Source organism: Heloderma suspectum, chromosome 12, assembly GCF_057233095.1.
Source record: "Heloderma suspectum isolate Gila_16-S chromosome 12, 16-S_ref, whole genome shotgun sequence".
NCBI classification, from domain to species: domain Eukaryota; kingdom Metazoa; phylum Chordata; class Lepidosauria; order Squamata; family Helodermatidae; genus Heloderma; species Heloderma suspectum.
In genome coordinates, this window is record NC_139469.1 from 28,281,477 (window position 1) to 28,306,788 (window position 25,312).

The window sequence follows — 25,312 nt, forward strand, 5'->3', positions numbered from 1 at the left end:
TACCCCTGTGACCAAATAGCTGTACAGCACAGGAGATTTCCTCACTTTGCATACATGGGGTACCACTACCAATACTGGAGAATGTCCTTCAGTCTGGCATCAGGGCCAAAAGTCTTCTCCAAGCTCATGCTGGCAGTGGTAGCTCACCTCTGAGTCCAGGCCATTCATATCTACTCTTACTTGGCTGACCTTCTGAGCTCCCCATCACTTACAAAGGCCATTCAGATCTACAGATCACAGTGTTCTGTGCTTCTAGACACCTCCAAGGGCATAATACATTTAGCTCCAGACAGAATCTCCCAGCTCAGTAAGGTAGCAAAGTCCATCCTTCAAACATGTTCAGCAGACCTTATGTTTCTAGCACAAGCCGTTGGGGTCTCATGATTTCATGCCTAGTGATCCTGCCATGGGATCCAGACCCTATCAGTAGCTCCTCCTCCCATTTCAAGCCAAAATCATTCACAGATGGCACATCAGGATCATTATACCTCACTGATTCAGAATATCCTTGCTCTGGTGAGAAGTGCCATAAAACATACCAAAGGGCACACCTTTCAAGAGCCACATCACATAATTGTGATGGCAGATGCCAGCTTGGGGGGGGGTCATTGCTAGGGCCATTCCACCCAGGATCTTTGGCCTCCCAAAATCAAGCACCATAGTATAAACTGGTTGGAGCTCTGAGCAATTCACCTCTCCATCAGACAGTTTGCGCAACACAGAGGTCCTGCCCATTTTCAGTCAGAACAGACAACACAATAGCCTTAAATCATCAGGGATGGACAGAATCAAAATTCCTACATGGGGAGGCCTCCTCCTTCCTCCTCTGGGCAGAACACAGCATCCCATCTATTACTGCAGAGCACATTCAGGGGACCCTTTGGACCCAGATTGGCTACATCTAGCCACTTGGCTACTGAGCACAGTTCCTTCCTCTCACTAGTCTACTCTGATAACTAACACCCTATTGTCTCCCAGGAGACCATCAACCGAATATATGAAATAATTTGGAAGGTTTTTCTGTGTGGGTGTGGAAGAAAGCGCCTGGACTGTAAGACACCAGGAATCAAGGAATTACTTCTGTTCCTCCAAGCACGGCTAGCCATGGGACTCAGAATGATCACACTTCACAGACAAGCTACAGCTCTCTTCTGTTCTCCCAGAACCATGTCATAAGCCACTTGGTTGTCACCTGCAGCTTCAGTAATTCCTCAGAAGGGTGACACTGCCATGTCTTCTAGCCATATACATCACTACCCAACTTGGAGTTTGCATGTGATACTATCAGATCTTACCAGTTCCCCCACTAAGCTGAGGAGAACAGTATCATTTCATTTTCTCTCTCTAAAGGTGCTATTTCTTGTAGGTATAACATTGGCCAAAAGGGTTTTGGAACTAGCTGCACTCTCCATGAGGGATCACCTCTGTTCATTCAACAAGAACCCTGTCACTCTTCAGCCAGACCCTTCCTTTCTTCCCAGAATTAACACTGTTTTTGCACAGAATGCAAGAGGAGGTTCTCTCTTCCTTCTGCCCTCTGAGTGGGTCTGGCATATCCAGGATGTTAGGAAGACCAGCAAAAACAACCATGAAGTAAATGAGGAACCTTGATGTTCCAATGCCCTGTTCATTTCTTTCCATCCTAGTGCATTGGGAAAGAAGCCCTCCCATACCACCCTCAGTAGGTGGTTCAAGGGATGCCTATTTGCAGCCTGTTGGGTTTTTAAAAAAACTCCCTAAACCAGCACACACCACAGCACACTCTAACAAGGCTGCAGCTGCCTCAGCAGTTTTCTCTACTGTTAGTCCTTCTTTAGTGGATATCTGAAGGGCAGCTACTTGGTCCTCACATCACAAATTCATTAGGCATTTATAAACTGAACACATGTGCTTTGGCTGAACTAGCCTTCCTATGTAGACTATTACAACAGGTTCTCCCTCAAACTTAGGTTCAGCCTGCTTTGAGTCCACCCAATGGGAATAGTAGCTTTTGTACATACCATGATTGATGACTCCTTACACTGGATGAAAATGGAAAGTTGGATACTTACCATGAAGTTCCATTCCATTTCGGTGCGCAGGAGACATTCATACCACATCCTGTGCCAAGTTGAGCAATCTCATCAATTGTATTACTTTTCTAAAGGGAGTGTGTCAATCCCTAAGAGATGGGCTTCTGTTTTGTCTCTTCAGTTGTCTCTACATTTTCTTCCTTCTTTGTTTCTGGCTCCTCAATCACTACTCTGTCTAAAAGCCTGGTAGAAAAGAACAGGCCTGAAGGAGCCACAGAGGCCAGGACCTAGGGATGCTGGAGAAATTCAAGATGGATTAAAATGAGCTTGGATTTCTAAGAATCCAATCTGCAGAGTCTACTGTGGAGTGCCCCCCTCAGGCTGCGCGGAGTCCGTGGGCTTTCAGATTATTTTTTTACTTTCCCAAAATTTATGCATATAAAGCCATAGAAAAATACATATGTTTCTGCTGAGGAAATGTTGAATGGAATGGGGGACAATACATTAAATGTTACATACTGAGGTACATATGTAAATACTTACGTAAATATTTATGTAATTATTTGCGTATTTTTCTGCATGATGAAAAAAACTATTCGCACCCATCTGTAGGCAGATGGCGGAATGAAAGGCGCCTGACAATCTGCGAAACAGATGGAGTAGATTTTACACAGTCCATACATCCCTACCAGGGCCAAGGCAAAAACCCTGGTCACATGTGCCTTGCCTTTCCCAGGGAGTGGGAGGAGTTAACCCATGATGGATGTCTCCAATCCCTCAAAATTGGAATGGAATTTCATGGTAAGCACCCAACTTCCCATTTTAGCAATTGCTAAATAAGGCTTCTATAAATGTGAACAACTTACTGAGCAGTCCTCTGCTTTGGTTTTTATCCTGGGATACCAGGATCAGACTACAGTTAAAGGGGGGGGCAGGGAGAGGGGAGAGAAGGAATAGGAATCAAGTAACAACAACTATTAAAAACAAAATGATGTTTTTAAAGGTAGTTGTGTGATGTAGGCAGCAGACCAATTCTTCAAGCATCATCAAGCATCACTGTGGCTCGCTGGGGAATTCTGGGAGTTGTAGGACTTTTTTCTGTCCAAACATACATAGGATTGCACCCTTAACTTCCTTTTCATCTATGCATCCATAAGCTGACCTTTGCCACTGATGACTGCTTGTGTTAAGACCACAAGAAGAGCCCTGCTGGATCAGACCAAAGGCCTGTCCAGTCCAGGAATCTGTACCTCCACTGACCAACCAGATACTTGTCACCCATAGCAATTCTGTGGAGGAGTCTCCCCATTGTAAGGGTTCTAGTTTGTTTGACACTATGCCCTCTTTGATGTATAGAGTGTTGTATTCTTAGATCAGAGATGATAGTTGTTTGCGTGTGGAGAGCTGGAGGTGGAGATAATCACTAAATCAGAGCACAATATAAGGTAGTGATTTTCAAACTGTTCTTGGGAAACTCAGAGCTGATCACAATAAGGTGCTCAGTAGTAGTGGATGCATTTCCTTGATAGACAGCTTGCATACAGATACAGATTTCCCCCTTGCAATGCCCAACCACCGGGGGTATGAATTAGGGTGCGCTCTTGATTCATGCACAATGATGGTGAAATTCAACAGGCCTGGTAGTGCCCTGCAGGTTTGAAAGCCTAATCTATGTATGCAGCAGGATGAGGGGGTTGAGTGGACAGCACTGCTTCAGATTGCAGGGGGTGGGGATGCCATTTTTTGACACCCCTAGGTTTGTTTTTAATTGGGTGACCATTTAAAAGTGGTATTGCCTATGTGCAATCTGAAGTGTTTCAGTCCATTACACCACCCTATTTGTACCTTTTCCTGCTGCATGCATAGACTCGGCACGAGTGTGCACTCCAAAATTATTTCAATCATCTGCCACTCACACTGGTTTTGTGGTGGGTACGCAGTGCACCATTACCATCAGACTGCAGAACAGAAGTCCAGGCTCCCGAAACAATGGTAGAGAGGAGGTGTCATGCCCTCACTAGAGGAATCCTCCTCCTAGGAAGAACTAGAACCTCCAGAAAGCAAGGGCACACTAGATCAGTTGCTGGCACCAGACCAGGCAGAGCTTGGGCCTTCGGGGGAGACAGCTGCAGGGCCTTCCCTTCCCTGTCATGGGGAGGGGACTCTGGAGCAGAGTCTGAGCAACCCCCGGCCCCCAGAAACATTGTCACCTCAAGTGACAGGCCAGTAGGCCTCTGGTGGGAAGGAATGCTTGCTACAAAGAAGGTCTCCTCAGGAGAAAGTGACTCCTCTTGAGTTGGGCTCTGGCCAGAGAGCTGTAATGGACAGCAGCTGAGCCTGGGTGGGGCTCAGCAACCTTTGTGGTTAAAAGCCTTCAGTCAGAGCTTGCTAGTTGCTAGAAACCTTTCTTTGGCTCTCATTGCTTTGTTAGCTGGCCCTGCTGTATGGTTGACCATCTTGTGCTCCGGACCTTGGACTCCTGCTTGACTCTGCCACCGGATTGTGTATGTATCTGGCTGCCTAACTGTGTTTGACCACTCCTGCTTTTCCTGACTCCAGATATAGGACTGATTGCCTGTGCTTTGACCCTTTGCCTGTTACTTTGACCACTTCTGCCCTTACCTGAACTCTCTTGAACTGAAACCTGACTGCTGAAACATTGGCCTGGTTTATTACTTTGCCTTATGCTCAGCCCTATCTGTGAGACTGCTACAGCTGATGAAGGACAGGTGATAGAAAGCTCGGCCCCCTGAAGTTTCGGGGAGAAATTCTCCGCCATCCCTATGTAGGACTGCACCCTGAATCAACTTTCTCAGGCATCCCTACTCATTATTGCTACTCCTTGCTTGCTTGACAGAGAACCAGTGAGCAAGTAGATGGCATCGACTCTTCCTCCTTACCACTACCACCATTGTCTGAGCCAGAGAGAGAGACAGAGGCAGAGGAGAAACCCTAGAGAGGTCTTGTCAGTGGGCACCTGCTGGGCCCTCAGTTGTTTCCCAGTCATACCTGATACCTGCCCTGGAGCAGGCAAGGTAACACTCCTCTCCCAAGGAAGGCATTTTGCCTCCCCCCCCAAAAAAAAATAAATAAATTTGGAAGTGCCTTTGTAGATGGACAGGGCTTTCTTGAAATAGATGTTAATGTAGAAAGCATTCTTGATTCTAAGACGTCTGAAAAAACAAACTCTGGACCATTGATAAAAGCACAGCTTGCACTCACCTTTGCTGATTTTGATGCAGAGCTCCTAGGTGTGTTGTGTTTTCTGTTTGTGTTCCTTTTGTTTTTAAGCCAGCAATGTTTATTAGGCATGGAGACTTCCTGCACAGATGTGGCATCCAAATTGCAACAAGAAATGTTGATGATGGCTGTGAAGGAACTGTTGTGGTCCATCAACTTAATGAGCCATATGTAGGGGGAGAGGGTTACACGACAGGCCAAAGTCATTATGCTTGGCTTGGTAACAGATACAAGTTTTCAAAATTAGTATGCATCCCTTCTGAAATACATATTTACCTGGCAGACTGAAGGCACTCAGAAGAAAGAAACCGTTACAGTCTGCTAAGTATCAAAATTAGTATGTGTACCAAATATGTATTTAACTCATAGACTGTAACAGCTCTAAAGGAGCCTCCATAAGCTGCTAGTCTTACTGCATTGACTTTTAACACATTCCAGTACCCTCCCTTCAGGTCACTAATACCGGAAGCAAACAAAATGTGTTGCAATTTTACTTCCACATGCTTGTGGACACTTTCTAACCTTTGTTGTTAAATCAAAGCACAGGTGCTTCCATGTCAGTCTTGTGGTGCTGAATTAATCCATATGCTGCAAATTGCAAAGGGCAGAATCCAGCAGGGCACTTCTGCCCCCACCAATTCTCTTCCACACCACCAACTGCATTGTGCAAGCAGCCTCTACCAGCTGTGTAATGACAATTTAGCACTTCTGGGAGCAACCCAAAATGAGAGGAAATGTTCATTTCAGGAAGGAGACAGGTCAGTGAAGCTCACATAAGGGAGCTTTGCCAACCTGCCTCCTTCCAGAAACTCATGCTTCTACTCATTTCAGGGCTTTCCCTAGGAAGCACTAAATCTCCCTTGCATAAGTGGTGGGTCCCGCTTGTGCAATGGAATGGGTGGGACCCAGTGGTTGCAGAAGGGAATCAACGGGGTGGAAAGGAATTGGTGGGAGCATAAGTGCCCCCTTGAATTCCACCCAGTGGTTGCTGAACAGTTCTCATTATTCTGTGAGAGAGATAGCAGCTCTGCTCAGATGTGAAAGGGGGAAGAGTGGTTAGACTGTTGTTGGGTTTTCCACTCAGTAAGGAATGAGTCTGGAGGCTGAGGTTGAGTTTAACATTTCACTTTATTCATGCATGAAGGTTAGTCGCCAACAGGTGGGAACAACAACCTTCCTCTGTCAAGCAAGCATTCTTATACCTGAGAATAAGACAGCCTAAGGGCCAATCACAGTACAGCATAATTTTAGCATATGTCATGCATTACTCAAGATTATTCTTTATCATATGATTATTCCAAAATTAGGACAACTCTTGCAAAGCTCACAAAATCATACTGTTAGCCAACAGTAATTTCTAACTCCAAGAAAAACAGGAAACATCTGGCACATTACTCAAGCTTTCTGAGCACCCCTACCAAGTTCCCCTTTCCATTAGACCTTGAGACCTGGAAGCCTGACCCTTGATCTAGGACAAGGCTACCAGGCCAGATGACCACCTTAGGACAATTAAATCCTCTCCATTTGATACTCGCAGAAGAGTAAGTATCACACTTCAATCTGGTCCAGCCTTTCTGCTTCTTCTTCAACCAAAATACTCCTCTCATCTCCTTCATTTTCTTCAATGGCCTGCATTTCCACATACTCAACTTGCAATTATACATACAGGGGTTCTTTCTCTGTGGCTATCATACCGAGGTATTCATGTTCAGGGGTTAGTTTTACTTTCCTTGCCTTCCTGCAGAGACACAAGGGAACATTCCATACTAAGGTTACCAACGCAATCTATATGACTACACCTAGTATTCCCATCAAGATTTTGGCTAGCAGGTGTTTCAGTGCTACCCCAATGTCTGGCAGGCTTGGTTGGTACTAACCTGATGTAAGGCATGTACTGCCTCTTTCATTTTTGACAAATCTGTCTCGAGCTTGCTGTCATGGTGGACATAAAAACAGCAGGACCGATTTATCACTGCACATACCCCTCCTGGTTGTGCTAACAACATAGCCAAAGCCGTTTGGTTTTGTAACACTATGCCACTTAACGAGATGTCTTCCTTTAATTCTCGAATACAGTCCTTGGTGCCATTTATAGAAATTTCCATTTAGATTCAGCATGGCCCTTTCTAGGTCATATATCCCCCAGCCTGGGACAAAAATGTGCATAAAGGAATAGTAGCCTGAGCTTCACTTTATTAGTTGGATTTCAGTTCTTGTGACTTCTCACTTGCCCTGGACTTTATGGGCAAAGCTTCCTAGGTTGGTGATACCTTCTGAAGTCAGGTGTTTATGTACTGCAGAATGGGGCATTACATACACAACAGTGCACCTGCCCCACCTAAAGGGAGGTAGAGCCTTGTATACCTTTGCCCCACACTGGAAATAGAGTCATTTTGTGTTCAATACAAGTGTTAATGCATTCCCTTTGGCCCAAAACTTACCCCCTTGTGGATGACTGGAATCTTCCAAAGTCTCACAATTGTAGTAGTGATCAGTACATCTTTTTGCGAAGGTAGCGGTAACCCAATTTTTAGTGCTCTTTTCCCAGGCTTTATTTGCTTTATACCCAGACAAAATGGATGTATGTACTTGTTGAATAATAGGTTGCTGTACTAAATCTTCAATGTTGGGACATAAGGAAGCATTTAGAGAGGGTCGTTGTACAGCCCCATTTTCATAAATAAAAATACAGAGAGTGGTTGAACAGAAAAGAAGACTCTTCTGTCCAACTGGGGTCTGTGAAATTCAGGCAATACCTACTTCAGATAATTCATGGGGGGGGGGAGTCCTAGGAAACATGAAGTCTGCCTCCGTGCACAATGGCTTATCTTACCCCAATTGTGGCTGATCCATTCCCCATCTTTGGAGTCAAACCAGAGAACATGAGCACATTGATTCTCAGTATCCACCATAAGTCCTTTCCTGACCCTTAACAGTGTTCTAGGCATGTGGGGAAAACAGCTGATGAAGTCTCTACTTCTGCAAAGGGAATGCCTTTTGCCAGGGCATGGTTGTACCACACTCTCTTCAAATCCCCTGTAACGTCAGAATGTGAAGCTTCTATGGTCCGTTCCCCCATATGAACAAAGCTGGGAGCCCAACCTGTGTTTCCTTGTTCCACCTACCATTGCAGCGGTGCTGGGATACCCACAAGTGGAGGGCTTTCCTTTCGGGCTGCTACTTTTTCACATATCCAACAATTCAGCCCTGCCCCTGTGGCCAGTGCCTGACTTCTGGTGGGAGTGTGCTGGCCAGGACATGACAACTTGGCCCATCCAGCACAATCCCAGCAGGAGGCAGGACCCCATTCCATCAGTCAGATCACTTCCCCACAGAACAATATCAACAGACAAAAATAAATCAGTAAATAACAAGTACAACACTGTAGTGTCCGGAGGTTTATTACTAGCATCAACTGCACTGCTGTTTAATTCTTGCATAAACTATGAAATGTACGACAGCAGCTAGTAAATGAAATACACACAAATCATCCAACAATTTAGAAAGATTTTGAGGTTAAACTTCACTACATCTGGGGGTTTGGGGCTTCGCTGTTTTCTTTTGGCTATGGGAGTCCACTTTAATTTCCAAAAGGTGGGGTTTGTGGGCATTAGATGTCTGTGGGACTACATTGTCTAATCTTCACTCCATGGGTACTCCACGAGAAATTCTCAGTTTCAGGCCTTCTCTGGAAACTGATTCTGCTCTCCACTGGCAGGATCAATCCTCTTTTTACATGGGAGGCATTATCCACATAAGTCTCTCAGCAACTTCAATGGCTGTATGCAAAGTGTCTAGGACTTGATGTGTCTCCAGCCCCAGTGGGAAGGTCCATGTCTTGTGTCCATGGCTCTTTATGCACACCCAGTCACCAGTAGGGGTGTACAAACCTCACTCACCTGAGTCCACTCGGGGGTCTATGAGGGGGAAGTGATCTGTTCCTCCCCTTGGAATCCTCCCTGGCCAGCTCCACTCCACAGCAAATCCGTGGAGCTGCCGGCCGAGTCTGTCCACTGCTGGACTTCTGTCCAGGGCTGGTCTGTGCATGCAAATGGCATCTGGTGTAGCGGATGCCATTTGCGTCTCTGCTCTTTGCTGTGATAGGCTACGTAAAGATTTACGTAGCCTATCACGACAAAGAGCAGGGATGCATTTAGCTTAAACTACGACTTTTATGGCCACAAATGGCATAATGGACGCCATTTGCGCCTCTGCTTTTTCACGCGACAGGCTACGCAAATATGTGTCCGCCCATCCCTAGTCTAGAGACAAATGAATAGCATCCAATAAATCAGCAATCAGTGTTCCATAGGCTACTCCACTGTCACTTGAAGTCATGAAGCCACAATGTTTCCAAATCTGCCCAGTGGCATGGCATACTCCAAAGGCATATTAGTCTGTAAAAAATATTCACTGTCTGGCCCACAGCCAAAATGCAGGCATGGGTTAAAGTAATCAGTTTGGCTGCTTGAGCAGACCACGTTCCTGGAAGAAAAAAGCTTCAAGACTGTCAGAATCAGTGACAACTGCATAGGCAACTTGGGACACATCATCACTCTTTTTACAAGATCCATCCATGTACAAAATCATGTCAGGGTTTTGTAAGGGGACATCATCCAAATCAGGGTGAGGTTTTGTTTCCATTTCAATGACTTCTTCACAATTGTTCCAGAAATCATCATCTCTTGAAAGGGAAGGTAACAGGGTAGCTGGATTCAGGACATTACAGCGAACAATAGTGATGGTAGGATTAGACAATAAAGCCTGTTCATAGGTAGTTTGCCACCAGAGAGAAAGGTGCTGAGTTCGATGCACAGTTAAGAGTGCAGAGACAGAGTGAGGTACTAAGAGGGAAATAGGGTGATCGAGAGTCAAGGATTGTGCCTTTTCTATGAGAAGAGCTGTTGTGGCTACTGCTCAGAGACAAAGGGGAAGTCCCCTCCCCACAGGATCAAGGATTCTGGAAACATTGGCTCAGCGGCTTGCCCATTTGCCTAAGAGTTCCGTTAACACTTCTGAGGTGATGCCATCTTGTGCATGGAAAAACAGAAAACAGTTTCCTAAAGTCTGGCAAACCTAGAACAGGAGGAGAGGCAAGGGCCATTTTCAGGGCCTTCCAAGCATTTTCAGTCTCCTCGTCCCATGGAATGGGGTCGGGTGACTGATCATGCAGAAGATCTGTCAAGGGCTTAACTAGCAGGCCATAATTTGGGACCCATTGCCTACAATCCCCAAGACTTGGCATAAAGACTTCTTGGTTTTTGGAATGGGTAAATGAGCAATGGTTTCCTTTTGGTCAGGATCTGACAACCAAGATCCTTCAGTAAGTATTTCACTACTGGTTGGACAAATTGTAATTTGGATTTTGAGACTTTTTGGCCCTGTTCGGCTAAGTAGCACAAAAGAGCCCCTGTGTCTCCCTCACACTGTTCTTTAGAGTCAGAAGCCAGTAAAAGGTCATTGACATAAAGGGTTAATGTGGACCCACCTGGCGGATCAAAGGAAGCCAAATCCTTCTGTAAAAATTGAGAATACAAGGAGGGAGAATCGCAAAATCCCATGCGAATTCTAGTCCAGGTGAATTGACAGCCCCAGAAGGAGAAAGAACAAAAAATGGGAGTCGGGATGCAAAGGGATAGAGAAAAAGGCTGAGCAGAGATCTATCATAGAAAACCACCTAGCACTAGCAAGATTTGAAGTCAGGATGGTGGCAGGATTCAGGATTACATGGAATAAGGGAACAGCAAATTTGTTGACGGCCGTCAGGTCTTGGACAAAAGGATACACCTTTACAAATTTATGGGAGTAGAAGGTGACAACAGAAATGCATTCTCTTCAGTAAGGGGCCCCAAGGAAACAGTGTCAGGCTGAGACATAGGACACACAGTGGGGGTCCCAGAAACGCCAATAGGTGAAACTGAAGATTTAGAGAGGCAGCAGCAAGGCCTTAGGAGAGACAGTTGAAAGAGTGGCTCCAGTATTCACTCATAAGGGTTGGGTGGACCCATGAGAGAGAGAGAGAGAGAGAGAGAGAGAAAGAGAGGAAAGGTTCAGTGGAGGTTTTGCCAGAGCCCCTACCTACTACACCATAATTCTTGAGTCTCTATGTGCTGGGCATACTGACCAGTCAGCCAGGCAGGAGCTTGCAGATTTATAGGGGATGGTGGAGGCAGTGGCACAGCTTGTTGTGGCGGCTGTTCTCTTTCAGCCATCTTCTTCAGTCTCTTGTGGCACTCATTCTTCCAATGCCTGGGCATAATGACACAGACCTGGGAGTTTTTGGCCTGGCCTAGTCTGGGGGCTCTTGGGGGAGATGGCATGATGGACTGATTAGCAGGGTACTGCAGTTGAGCCAGTTAATAGTGATCAGTTGACTCTTCTGGTCCTTTTTCTTGGCACTGTCTTTCTGCTCGTTCTCCCAAAACAGGGTGATGGCGGCAAGGATGGCAGTGGGAGTCTGTCCTTTCCAGCCAATCGCTTTCCCCTTCGCTTGTCTGGCCATGTCAGAGAGGTCATACTGCTGATCCAGCAGGTCACACATAGCTGCCGGTTAGGGTCTTGCGTGATGTCTAGGTGGGTTGGATGGGTGACTATATCTGGAGATTGTTTGCTGGGGGCATTGTTCACACTATGAACGGGGAGGTTTAGGCTAAGCACAATGCATGTGCCCATCACACGACCAGGAACTATGTGGCACGCTGTGGTTGACTTACCCATTCCTGTTCCATGGTTACTGTGTAATCTTCCCCCGCCACTACCGGTTATCCCAGTGGCTGTCGCACTGAGAAATGGTGCATGCCCGCTGATCTGTTTGTCACTCTGCAACAGTGACCATAGAGTCTTGCCATGCTGCCTAGAGTGTCAATGGAAGTAGCAGTCGCTGTACGCTGTTGTCGCTATAGTTGCCACGTTTTCATGTGCAATGGCTGTTTTTAACAGAAAGCCTGCCATATGACATGACAAGCCACTCAGCCCCCTTAACCCCACTGCAGAGGGGTGGTTAGTTGGGGCTAGCCTATTGCAGGAAAAACCACAGATGCAAATGGCATAGTGGATGCCACTTGCGGCCGTAAAGCCCTTAGTTTAACCGAATTGCAGCCATTTATGGCTGCATTTAGGTTAATCTAAGAGCTTTATGGCCACAAGTGGCGTCCTCTACTTGGCTACTCCATTTGTGTCAAGAGTCAGTTCTCAGTGATACGGCAATGGAGGCCTCCATTGCTGTGTCGCCAGCAATACGGAGTTGACGTGCATCCGCGGAATCGCCACAGGGAGGATATGTCTCACAAGGATTCCAGAGGGAGGCGGAGATAAGCAATCCTTTCCGCTGCGGACTTCGGAGGTGGGATTCTTTTGTATCTGGCCTCACTGGGGTCCGTGGCGGAATTCTCCGCCAACCCTAATGCCAACACTTCTGTTTCACTCCCTGAAAAAAGGGAGGTGTCCTATTCCATTTGGTACACCATGGCCTGTCATTTAGAAAGGAAAGATATATTCATTTTTAGCTTATTGTGTCCTGTGGTTTTGCTAGGAAAGAATCTGACTCTCATGGATGTAGGGACTGTGTAAAATCTGCTCTGTCTGTGTTTCATGGATTTTCAGGTGCCTTTTGTTCAATCGTCCACTCACAGACAGATAAGATTTTTTTTCTCCATCATGTGGAAAATATGCAAATAATTGCATAACAGGTTTCATAAGAATTTACATAATTTTCCTTAGTATGTAACATTGAACGTATTATCCCCCATTCCATTCAACTTTTCCTCAGCAGAAATATGTGTATTTTCCTATGAATAAATATGTGTAAATTTGGGGAAAGTAAAATAAAAAAAATCCAAAAGACCACAGACTCTGCACGGCCTGAGGGGGTCGCCTTGCACCAGATTTTGCCGGTTGGATTCTTAAAAATCTGAGCTCATTTTAGTCAGTCTTGAATTTCTCCAGCATCTGTACTCCCCAACACCTGTTCCTCAGATTGTCTCCTTGTAATCCATAAATTTTTGTTCCAACCTTACCTGTCTTCAGAAATGTTTTAAACATTTTTTCCTGTAATACTGATCATTTTTAAAAGAGATAATATCAGAAACAAAGGTTAAGAAGTTTCATACATTAGCCTGCATATATTTTGTAGTTCTGTTCTGCACATGATTTATAGTTCTGTATCCCGACCAATGACTTTGTGTTAAAACTATGTAAGTATTACACTTTTCCTAATTCACTCAAGAACAGAGGGGCAATCCTGGTGTTTTGACATCCACTAGAGAACTTTTTTTTCTCCATGCAATTACGTGCTCTGAATGTTTATTGAGAGGAAAAAGGTGGCATATATGGAAGAAATTCTTTTTTTATTTTTCTATTATCACATCCAGATGCCCAAGGGCGGGCACCTTCATCATGCGTTCCAAGTGAGTAGAGTGAACATGGGTAGGGAGGAGATTGCTTCAGTCAGCCCAGATCTATGTGTATATGCCCTAGATTGTATACAGGCTCTACCCTTATGCAAGCATTACAAAACTGAAAGTGTGGAGGGACACAGGGATGCATGTGTTGGCCATGCTCCCCTTCCTGATTTACATGCATAGGTCTCCTGATCTTGCAGAAGGCTATATTTATGTCCAGCCAAATGCAGTTACACCTTCTCTTCAGACCTCTCCAGTCAACAGGGGGAAGTCGGGGCTTGCCAAGTGTATGTGTTCTTGTGTCTCCTCCACGCTTTCAATTTTGTAAATCCAGCATAGGGCTTCCATGTGTATGCATGTAAGGTCATGTGCATAACTGAGAACCTTGGGATAGGGGTGGGAAACTACGGAGAGCCACAGGGCTTATTTTTAAAGTGAACTGAAAGAATTTAAACAAACAAAAAACACATATCTGGTCCTGGGAAGCAGGAGAGTACTGTGAGGTACTTTTTAAAGTTCAATAAGAGAAAGAAATTAGGGATGTACGAAAGTCACTTACCTGGTCCCGCAGCTTGCTTCGCGGTGGGGGGGAGGCGCTTCGGTTCTCCCCCTGAAGTTCAGGCTGGGGGGGGGAGGCGCCCCGCCTCGCCCGGCCGAAATTCAGGCCGGGGGGGGAGGTGCCCTGCCTCGCCCGGCTGAAATTCAGGCCGGGGAGAAGCGCCCCGCCTCCCCAGCTGCAAAATAAAAAAGTGAATGTAAAAAAACAACAACACACACAAGTGATAGGCTACGTAATGATTTACGTAGCCTCTCACGGCTAGATTTCCAAAGTCAGCCGTGATAAGCTATGTAAATCGTTACGTAGCCTGTCACGTGTGTGTGGGTTTTTTTTAACATTCACTTTGTAATGGCGGCGGCGGCAGCTGGTCGGAAGACCGGCCGCTGCCCCTGCCGAAACGCTGCCGGGACCCGCTGCCGAGAGGGACATTCGAGGGAGGTAAGTCCCATCCCGGGGGGGGGGGGGCGGGGGGCAGAGAATTTCACCGCCAATTTCGGGGGGCCGAATGTGTTGGCATTTGGCCTCCCCGAGATTTGTGGAGAAATTCTCCGCCATCCCTAGAAAGAATGCAGCTGGGAGATGGAGAGACATAACACTTCTGATTTGGGGGTAAGGGTACCCTCGCCCACCTTGTAAACATAACAAGGGAGGCTTATGAGTATCCTATGCAGAGAAGGAGGCGCCTTTCATCTCTGCATTTTAGCTAGTTGGGCGATTTTGCCCATCTAGCAGAGGCTTCGAAGAGGGGGAGGGAAGAAGGCTGGGGCAGCAGTGGGAAGGCAGGTGCCCTGGTCTTCTGCTCTCCCTGCCCCCAGGAATGTCCCATTTTCCCCATCTCCACGCTCCATTTTGCGAGTGTGGAGAGGAAGCCAGCACAGCTATGAGGGGGACGGGAGTGTGGTTTCCTGGCTACGAGGTCAGAGCCCTGTTTCCGGCCTCGTATCCAGGAAACTGAACAATTCTGTGTCCTCCCAGATGCTGTCTAGGGGACATAGAATCACTCTCTAAGGGAAGGACAGTACCTTCCCTTAATCTCAGTACCATATTGTAAGTAAAACAGAGTATCTGCAATTGTTATGATTGTTAACAGGAGTTGTCCTGTTATGACTCCCACCCTGGACTCTGACCAGGTGCGGAGGAGCAGGTGAGAAGGAGCGAGACAGATCCGTTGCACCAGCAGCACCAAAGCAGAGGGGCCGGACAAAGAGTCAAGACCCACCATCATCAGAGGGCTGACCCAGCCCTATCTGCATTACCAAAATCAGTGCCGTGTCATAACAGTGCATAACAATAGCTGTAGCTTATGACTTTCATTTGAAGGGAGAAAAGAGGATTAGAAAGTTCTTTCAAAAACAGGAGGGATTTGTGTTTTGCCAGGGAAATTACAGTATATTAATGGAGCCAAGAGGCACTGAAATGTAGCAAACCTCTGGACTGCCAAAGAAACCAGAACATCTGCACAGTTGATGAAGCTGGGGAGGGGGAGTAATGAATTGGAGATTTGGGAGAATGGGGGCAAAACTATTTAAAATTCTCTGTACACTGTGAAATGTTTAATTGTGATAGCTGTAAGGCATGCAGTGGGGAAAAAAGAACTTCAGTAATCGTGTTGAGATAAACAAAAGTCTGTGCTGAATTAATTTCCCCCCCAGTAAAACGGCTAAGTAACATATGTCTCGACCTGGCTAGTTTCCTAATTTGCTAGAAAGATGCTTTAATTATATGATTTACTGGGAGGAGTTCATATCTGAGCCTAGAGGCCAGAAACACTGCAAGGTCATGATTATTACCTGAAGGGCAAAGAGAATTGACTGAAAGAACAGCCTACCATAGGGACAGTAAACAAAAACATATACACATATATACACAATTCGGTCTGCACTGGAGAAACAAGCAAGAGCTTACTATACTGCATTCTTCCCAATATTATCTTTAAAACAATTGAAGAGGTTGGAGTTTGGCTACCTTTCAGAAAATTATGCAAAATATCCAGCTGCTTCATAGTGTCGAGGGATTAAGGAAAAAAAAGGAGGAAGGGAGGGAAAAGCCCTCTGATTATGCAGACACTGGGAAACCATCGGCCAAGCAGAAGACATTTAATGAGGATTACAAACTTTGTTCGAGTTTATTCTGTGCTGAGAAATGTGGGTCAAGGAGTACATTTCTCTAGGCTAGCTGTAACATATGCACTTTATGTTCATGTCTTGCTTTCATTGTTAAATGTGACCCTATCTTACCTGGGTCACATTTGCCTGACATCAAAGAGGAGTTAGGTGGACTTCATAGGAAGGGAGTTTTGAAACTTGGATGAAGCTATTGGGAATGCCATGTCTCATCTCCCCTGCTAAATGTGTCTCTAACATTAGGGCCAAGAACAAGGTCTCATCAGAAAATCTCAAGACTTCAGTAGGCTTGTACAAGAAAAGGTGGTCCTTGTACAGGAGGAGGTGGTCCATGAGGAAACAATCTGATGTGAATACTAAAAAGTGACTGCGGTCTTAGGCCACGTTAACAGAAACATTATGTCCAGATGACAAGTATCTGTTCTATTCCACAGTAGTCAGGCTGTATCTAGTGCACTGTGTAGCAGCTCTGTCCACCATATTTTAAGACATTGACAAACTTGAGAATGTTTAGAAAGAGGACAGGATGGTGTCCAGGGTAGTGATCGGGATGTTGAGGGATTTGAAAACCCAAGTGCCATGATGAAGGGAAGATTATATTGGAGATGTGATAGCTGTCTTCTTTAAGGAGGTTTCTATGTGCCTTCTTCCTTCTGAGCTTTAGTTCTTCTCATGTGGATACTTCTCATGTTAGGTCTCATGCATGAGTAGGAGAGCCCTAAGAAACTGTAGACATTGCTGAGGATACATGTTGGGGAAGTGGGCATAAGTCACTGAGCAACATTTTCTGAGTATCCATAAGATGGCTGCCAGGAGTATGATCTTTCATCAAACAACTGGGGCTAATGCTAGGCAGTATTGATTGAAATAGGGATTTTCCGCCTGTTCAAAAATATTATTCCACCAACAGATAGGACAGAATGTATTTTTTTTCTAGGGGATTTGGGGAGACAGGTGAACCCCCCCTTTCCCTGAACCCAGTAGTGAGGCTTTCATTGGTTTAACTGGTAAGCAGGGTTTGGATGATAATAAGCAAAATTCATTTACAGCAAACTCCTATGCATGTTTACTCAGAAGTATGCCCCATTGGGGCTTACTCCCAGATGAATGTGTGTAGGACTGCAGCCTTAAAGTTCAGAATAAAAACGCAGCTACTTTCAAACCAAATGACACAGAAGTATCCTTTGGACTAATTGAATTACAGCATAGTTTATTTGCTATTGGTGTGTCGACAGATTTCCTAATCAAACAATCACTCTAATTAGAGTCATATATTTGATGGCACAGCCTGGGCTCCATTCAATTGCCCTCTAAAATAAGTTCTATTCATAAAATACTTGTACAGAAGTCAGGTACTAAAATCAGTGCAGCATGTTTTAGAGGAACTAATGTAATTAGATAATGTAATTACAACATATAAACAAAATTTGACTTTGATGAAGGGAAAGCAGTATGTTAACTCTGCTTTGGTTGATGATTTACAATTATAACATCCCATAATAAATACTGCCACTGTGATAAATTTCATATTTGGGTGCTTTATTCTTGGGAGTTTTGCTTTGTTCCATTTTGCATAACAAACATCACACCTGCTGTAAATCACATATAACTGCTTAGTTTACATAATGGATCTGTACTAAAATTAACTATGTTTGGAAAATAGACATTGGCACTTCCATATAAATGATAAGTGCAATTACAGTGGTGCCAGAATGGCTTTCAGTACTGTAGCCAAGCAAAAGAAGGGCTAACCTGGAAGGTGCCACATAAAATCTCAGAAAGATAGATTTGGAGGCCATCTACCACAAACTCATCAACCCTAGCAAGACTACTGATGGCAGTGGAAGGTTATGACTCCCATTCTGTGTGGCTGTGGATCTGTTGAAAGTACTGTTCAGTCAGAACTCTAAAGGGGCTGTCCAAAGTGCTGAAACCTGTGCCGAAAATGGCCTCAGCACCTTGGATAGCTATCTTTAGAGTTCTGGCTGGTTTTGATTGAAACCTGGAATGGATCTATAGCCCCACCAAAATCAGAGCCACCAGCTTCCACTGGATAATGGTGAGGGGGATTGTAGGTCAAAATATCTGGATGACCACAAGTTGCCCACCTGTGCTTACATGAACATTTTCAGCAGCATGTCTTCACTAGTAGGGGTGGACGAAAGTCACTTACCTGTCGTCGAAGGCCGTTCGCGGTGGGGGGGAGGCGCTTTGCTGGTCCCCCTGCGAAGTTCAGGCCGGGGGGGGAGGCTTCCCGCCTCGCCCGGCTGAAATTCAGGCCGGGGGGGAGGCTTCCCGCCTCGCCCAGCCGAAATTCAGGCCGGGGAGGAGGCGCCTCGCCCGGCCGCGAATGCGAAAGTAAAACAAAAACAAAAAAAACGCCCCCTGATAGGCTACGTGACGATTCACGTAGCCTATCACGGCTAGATCTGCAAAGTCAGCCGTGATAGGCTACGTGAATTGTCACGTAGCCTATCAAGGGTGACTTTAAAAAAAAAAAAGCGCGTACGCGAATGGCGGCCCCCATAGGGAGCCGCCATTCCCGTTCCTTATTTGGTCGCTGTAGTCTACGTAAATGTTTACGTAGACTACGGTGAAAATAAGGGCAACGCTATTTGCGTTGCCCTTATTTTCACCGTAGTCTACGTAAACATTTACGTAGACTACAGCGACCAAATAAGGAACGGGAATGGCGGCTCCCTATGGGGGCCACCATTATCCGTACACTCTTTTTTTTTTTTTTTGGAAGTAGCCTATCATGGCTGACTTTACAAATCTAGCCGTGATAGGCTATGTGAATCGTCACGTAGCCTATCGGGGCATTTTTTTTTTCCTTTCATTGCAATGGTGGCGGCGGCAGCCAGTCGAAAGACTGGCTGCCGCTCCCGCCTCGCTCGAACACCCGCTGAACCGCCGGCCGGACCAGCCACTGGGAGGGACATTCGGTGAAGGTAAGTCCCGTCCCGGGGGGGGGGTGCGGGGTACGGGGGTTGCGGAGGATTTCTCCCTGAAACTTGTTCAGGGGGCTGAACACGTTGGTGCTCAGCCCCCCGAAGTTTCGGGGAGAAATTCTCCGCCATCCCTATTCACTAGTTTTGGTGAAGTTTCAAGAGTTCTGAAATTATTTGCCTATTCAGAAAACATTGTTCTGAATTAGGCAGGTTTGTTCTCACAGATGTCAGTGCATAGCTAAATTGGGCTATGTAGTATACTGACATGATGTTCACTACATGATTCCTAGGGTGCTTCCACTATTTTCCTGCCACATTCATGAAATTTTGCTAAAGGTCCAAATGACATTGCCTAACACTCATTACCCTCTGTTTTTTTCCACTTCTTCTTCCGACATTCAGCAACCTGCACAAGGAAACTCCTTAGTTCTTTTTCTCCCCTGGCCATTTGCTACATTCAGTGCCTTTCTCTTGCAATTTTTATTGGAAGAAAAAGATAATCCGTTGATGAAAAGGCAAAAGGAGCTGTGCACACATAGTTCTGAAAGTAGATGTGGAAACAGGTGTGAACAGGATTGAAGAAGTGGTAAACCTTCTCAGAATTTGAGTCCTTCTGGAATATTTCTGTTTCCCTTCCCCCATTATTTTTGATCAAAGGATCAGGGGAACATTCAGTGTAGTTCTAGGGAGAACCAGAAATAATGTTAACCCAGAACGTCCATGTTCCAAAGCAGTACACCTCTATTTAAGAGATGACAGGGATAAAAATCAACACATGACTATCAACATCTTGCCGTTCAGTTGAGAGCTCCTGTCTTGTCTAGGCATTTTGAGAGATTCATTGATGGATTGTCACTGCATGGCAATGTATTGTTAATTGGGGGAGGGGGGAATCTGCTTCCGTAAGATCCCCTCCCCCCACCACCCCAGTGCATTTGTGAATCTTTTGTTCCGTAAAGACATGTAAAATCCACATAAGCATTCTAATTATCAGGAACATGATGGATGAACACACACATACACACACACGCGTGCATGATCGTGGTGAACAACTAATTTACAATTTCAATTAAAAATTGAAATGCAAAGTACAATATACATAAATGAAGCGTAAAAACTGAACAGTATAATAATCATAATAAAATGCATGAAAGAATTGTAAACATAATTAAATTAATGCAAATCAAATAGCCCCTAAAAGTAGATAAGGTTGGGCTGAATCCTAAACTTTCTCATTCCAATATAGGCTAGAAAGGCCCCATTTATTTTCTATATCCATTGACTGCACTTTTTCTTACTCTAGTTACATTGATTAAATACTTTATAAGGCCATACCTTAAATGCTTATACGCTAGTCACTGATGGTAGGAAGATGAACTCCTTTCAGCCTATAACTGAATGCCATATGGGCAGCCATCAAAAATGAATCATCATTTCTGTATGCCCACTTGCAGGGATTTAAGCAGTTTACAACCTGTATAGTTACAAACATTTCCTTCTAGCCCCATTTTCTGTGCCAATGCAAGAACTGGTTGCATTTATACATGTGCATTTACAATTGACTGGTTCAAAACTTTTGAGAGTTTACTGAGATTCTATTACCCTCTAGTGGAAGAAAGGAAACAATGGAACATTGAACTTAGATTCAGGAGATCATCATCCATGTGTACTCTCAGATGTTTGATATGATTTCTCCCAGAAGATGCATTATGCATTAACTTGAATATTTAATCTTTTTTAAAGCATCCCAAAGTAGCATATGACATTAATCAAAATGCCACTCACTCTTCTCTAAATGTCAGGTAGTATATATAGGGTGGGTGTATATTGAGGTAGTATATATGCTTTGAGGTACTGTATAGAACTATGAATACTTTCTAATAGGGATGTACGAAACACTTAACCTTGCTCCGTTCTGGGGCATCCACGGTGTGGGCGGAGGCGCTCTGTCCCTCCCCCCGGAATCCTCCCCGGCCAGCTCCACTCCTTGGCAACTCAGCAGAGCCGCCGGCCGCAGCCAGAATTCCAGCCGCTGCTGGGCTGCTGCAGCCGCAAATATGCCAGCTGCCATTTGCGTGGCTGCCAAGCAGTGATAGGCTATGTAAGTATTTACGTAGCCTATCATGACAAAGGCAGCCACGCAAATGGTGGCCGCTATGCCATTTGCGTGGCTGCCTTTTGCCGTGATAGGCTACGTAAATGTATATGTAGCCTATCACGGCAAAGAGCAGGGGCGCAAATGGTGTAGCGGCCACCATTTGCGCCCCTGCTCTTTGCCGTGATAGGCTACATATACATTTACGTAGCTTATCATGGCAAAAGGCAGCCACGCAAATGGCGGCCACTATGACGGCCACCATTTGCGGCTGCAGCAGCCCAGCAGTAGCCGGGAGATCAGTCGGAGGAGCTGCCGCCGCATCTGCTGCCGCCTCTGCATCCACCGCTTTCACCGCCAGGTACGCTCCATCCCGGGGGGACTCCGCGGGGTGGCGGGGGGGGGGGAGGCTGTTCTGCCATGGATTCCAGGGGACCGGATTTTAAAGAATTCTCTGACATCCCTACTCTCTAATAACCTGTTGGAAAGTCCCTTGTGACATAGGTATCGGCTCTAGGCCATTTTTAAGAGATCTATATTTATTTGTGCAAGTTCATGCAAACATTTTCAATGACTCTTTGTTGGACAGAACTGAGTGACAGTTCCTCTATTACAATAAATAGGGTAAGGTTAATAATATTCTGAAACAATATATCACATTTGCATTTCTTTAAAAGTAAATATTAAAAATTAGAAAATAAAAGAATAAATTAACTTACCATTTGTACAGCACTTTGGCGTTCTCAGATTGCAGCTTACTTCCATTATCTCAGGCATCCTTATAGGCCACTCGCTGTCACAATTCCCTTAGCCCCCACTTCACTTCAATGCCCAAACATAGATGAGAGGCTTCAGTCTACAGCTTTTAATCCAATACTTCACAGGGTCATACAGATGCAAATTCTCAGAGAAACTCTACCAGGAAACATTCCAGAGAAACATTAGGGATGTCAGAGAATTCCGCCATGGACTCCAATGAGGCCGGATTCTTTAGAATCTGCCCCCCCCGGAGTCCATGGCGGAACGGGCTCCCCCCACCTGCCACCCCGTGGAATCCCCTCAGGACGGACCTACCTGCTGGCGGATGCAGTGGTGGTGGCTCCGGTTGCTGCCAGGCTGCTGCAGCCGCCAATGGCAGCAGTCGTAGCAGCTGCCATTTGCGTCCCTACGCTAGCACGTGATAGGGTACGTAAATATTTACGTAGCCTATCACCGCTAAAGCAGGGATGCAAATGGTGTAGGGGATGCCATTTGCATCCTTGCTTTAGCCGTGATAGGCTATGTAAATATTTACGTAGCCTATCATGGGCTAGCGTAGGAACGCAAATGGCGTCCCCTACACAGGACGCCATTTGCGTCTGCAGCAGCCCAGGAGCAGGTGGAGGCCCTGCTGCAGATTGGCCCAGCCAGCGGCTCCGCAGACTGGCTGTGGAGCGGAGCCAGCCAGGCAGGATTCAGGGCGGGGGAAGGACCAGATCACCTCCCCCCATTGAGGATTCTGTGGGAAGGAATGGATTGCCTCCCCCCACCTGTGGACCACAGAGAAGCCAGGTAAGTGGTGTTTCGTACACTCCTAAGAAACATTCCTCTACCAGGAATGCCTTCAGGGGATCCAAATGGGATTTATGAGAGTTGCCTGTCTGCTGTTTGAAAAGGGAGGCAGACTCACTAGCCTAACTTAAGTGGGGGGAGGTCCCTCTCTTATCGTGAGGACTCTAAGCACAGCTTCTCATGCAAGGCCAATTGGGTAGACTGTCTAAGTTCCACCCCTGCCTTCTCTGTCTTTGCTCTGCGCCTGCGCCTGGCATCTGTTAGGTCAACCTCCTGTTCGCTGCCTCTCATGGGGGGGTGGGGTGAGGAGGGACCCTCAAGCTCAGCCATCTGGGCTTGTAACCTGAGAAGCAGGCCCACTCATACCTGGACTGGCCTGGGAAAACACCTCCCCCATGTCTGATGGTTCTTCTTCAGAATCTGAACTGCTATCCCATTCCCTGCACTCAGAAACACCCCTAACACTCTTAAGAGTTGTCTTATTTTATTTAAAGCTATCCAAGTCATTTACGGAATTTAAAACAACATCAGCTAAAACAAAAAACAAACATAGCAAGTGGTCTAATAAGTAAGCTACCAAAGAACAAACAGAAAATGACGTTGTTGTGGTGGTTGTTGTTATAGGCATATACTGCTTACCACATCAGAAAATGTCGCTAAGCAGTTTAGATATAGGTTAAACACTTTTTTTTTTTAAGGCAGAAAGTTTTAGCCAGAAAGAAAGATGGAGCCATCCAAATTTCCCAAGGGAGCTTGTTCCAAAGGCCTCGGCCTGCAACAGAAAGGGCCCTGCTTCTTCTCGAGGCTAATCTAATGAGGTAGGTTGATATTTTGAGGGACAGTACTTGATTAACTTGTTTCTGTCACCTCTTCCTAGTGTTGTCTCATTTTTGCTACTACCCCCTCCTCTCTTCTTCATTCCTCCCTGCCCTGCAAGCTGCTGGGGGAAGGATAGACAGATCTTGCTAGAGGTCTGAACTTATAACTTCCAGACAGTTTCACTCTCCATTCTTCCATGACTTCATCTGGTTTTGGCTCTTAGAATCACATGGGATTCTAAGGGTGCAATCCTATGGCCTCTAGTCAGCGGCTACACAGCCATAGGATACGTCAGTTTCCAGGAACCGACCTCATAGCCCGCACTCCAAGGTCGGTTCCCTGAGAACCGAACTCCACTCCCTCCCATGCTGCCTGGGGACCATTCCGCACTGCCTACATGGTTGGTGCTTGGAAGAGGAGCACGGGGTGGCAAAAATGGGGCATTCCTGGGAGCGTGTTGGAGCGGGGAAGTCGGAAATGCTGGTACTACAATCCTACGTGTCTTCCAGCTTCTGCTTCCCGCGCTCCAAGGTCCCATGACTAGACAGCTGAAATTGTCTGTCTAACTGTAAATGCAGGGTGGCTGAAGCGCAGAGGGGACGATCCCCTCCGCGCTTCTCCTGCCCTGCATTGGATAGGCAGTCTCCAGTCCCAATAGGATTGTACCCTAATAGTAGTATTAGTTCTCCATCTTTTTACTCCACCCCCCATTTTCCTCTTTAACATTTTCTGTCTCTCCTGTCTCTCTTTCTGTAGCACCATCCTTCTATCTTTCTCTTTAAAAAATGTCACCTTAATTTTTTTAAATAGAAGAAAAAAAGAAAAGAAAATGGCAGTGATATTGCTGGTGCAGCCCACCTTATGTTTCTGGTACAGCCCTGTTATGGGTCCAATTATAGGTCCAGTTGGAAGACATTTCCAGAAGTAAGTATGCAATCCTATTTGCTTATAAGTAAGTCCTATTGAATTCAATGGGGGTTATTTCCGAGGAGACAAGTATGGGTCTGTGCTGTAAGTTTATTTATAAATGCCTGGGTTATTTCACATACTTAGTGATATTCCCAAAATATCATGGTTCTCCATGCAGAGAGCTTGAGCTTGAATAAACATAGCAACATGGGTCTTGGGTGTAAATTCAAACAATCTTGCCTCTATGAACGGAAGATCCATCTTTGTGGAATCTCCACGTTACACATGGATACCAAGGTACACGTCCATCCATAAGAGCTACTCTGCATGTTTCAATGTGGGGAGTGGGCTGATAAGTATATTCCTTTGCTCATGTCAGTCTGGTCAATTTCAGCAGATGGAGTCCATGATGGGGTAGCTCATCTAGGTGTGCGGGCAGAGATGTGTGTGTAATTCCAAGCTCCTATAGCCAGAAGTCATGCCTTGATCATGGTGGCATGGTATTTCAAATGACTTCGCATCCAAATTGCATCTTCTGTTGCAAAAAATTATGTGTACACAGCAATGTGTTTTCAGACTAATTGCACATAAAATAATGTGGTGGCATTAACATCCAGGAACAGTTTGTGAGTTCCTTGTTTTCACAGCAACTTG

General features: G+C 45.6%; 1 long non-coding RNA gene across 2 annotated transcripts in view; it reads left to right on the top strand.

Annotated features, from left to right (window-relative positions):
• The first annotated feature begins 4,442 nt into the window (after positions 1 to 4,442).
• LOC146336750 (uncharacterized) overlaps positions 4,443 to 25,312 on the top strand; it is a 510,408-nt gene continuing 489,538 nt past the window's right edge. For both annotated transcript variants that reach the window (XR_014785598.1, XR_014785597.1), the window contains exons 1-2: positions 4,443 to 4,516; positions 23,633 to 23,748. This is a non-coding gene — a long non-coding RNA (uncharacterized LOC146336750). The remainder of the gene's footprint in view (positions 4,517 to 23,632; positions 23,749 to 25,312) is intronic.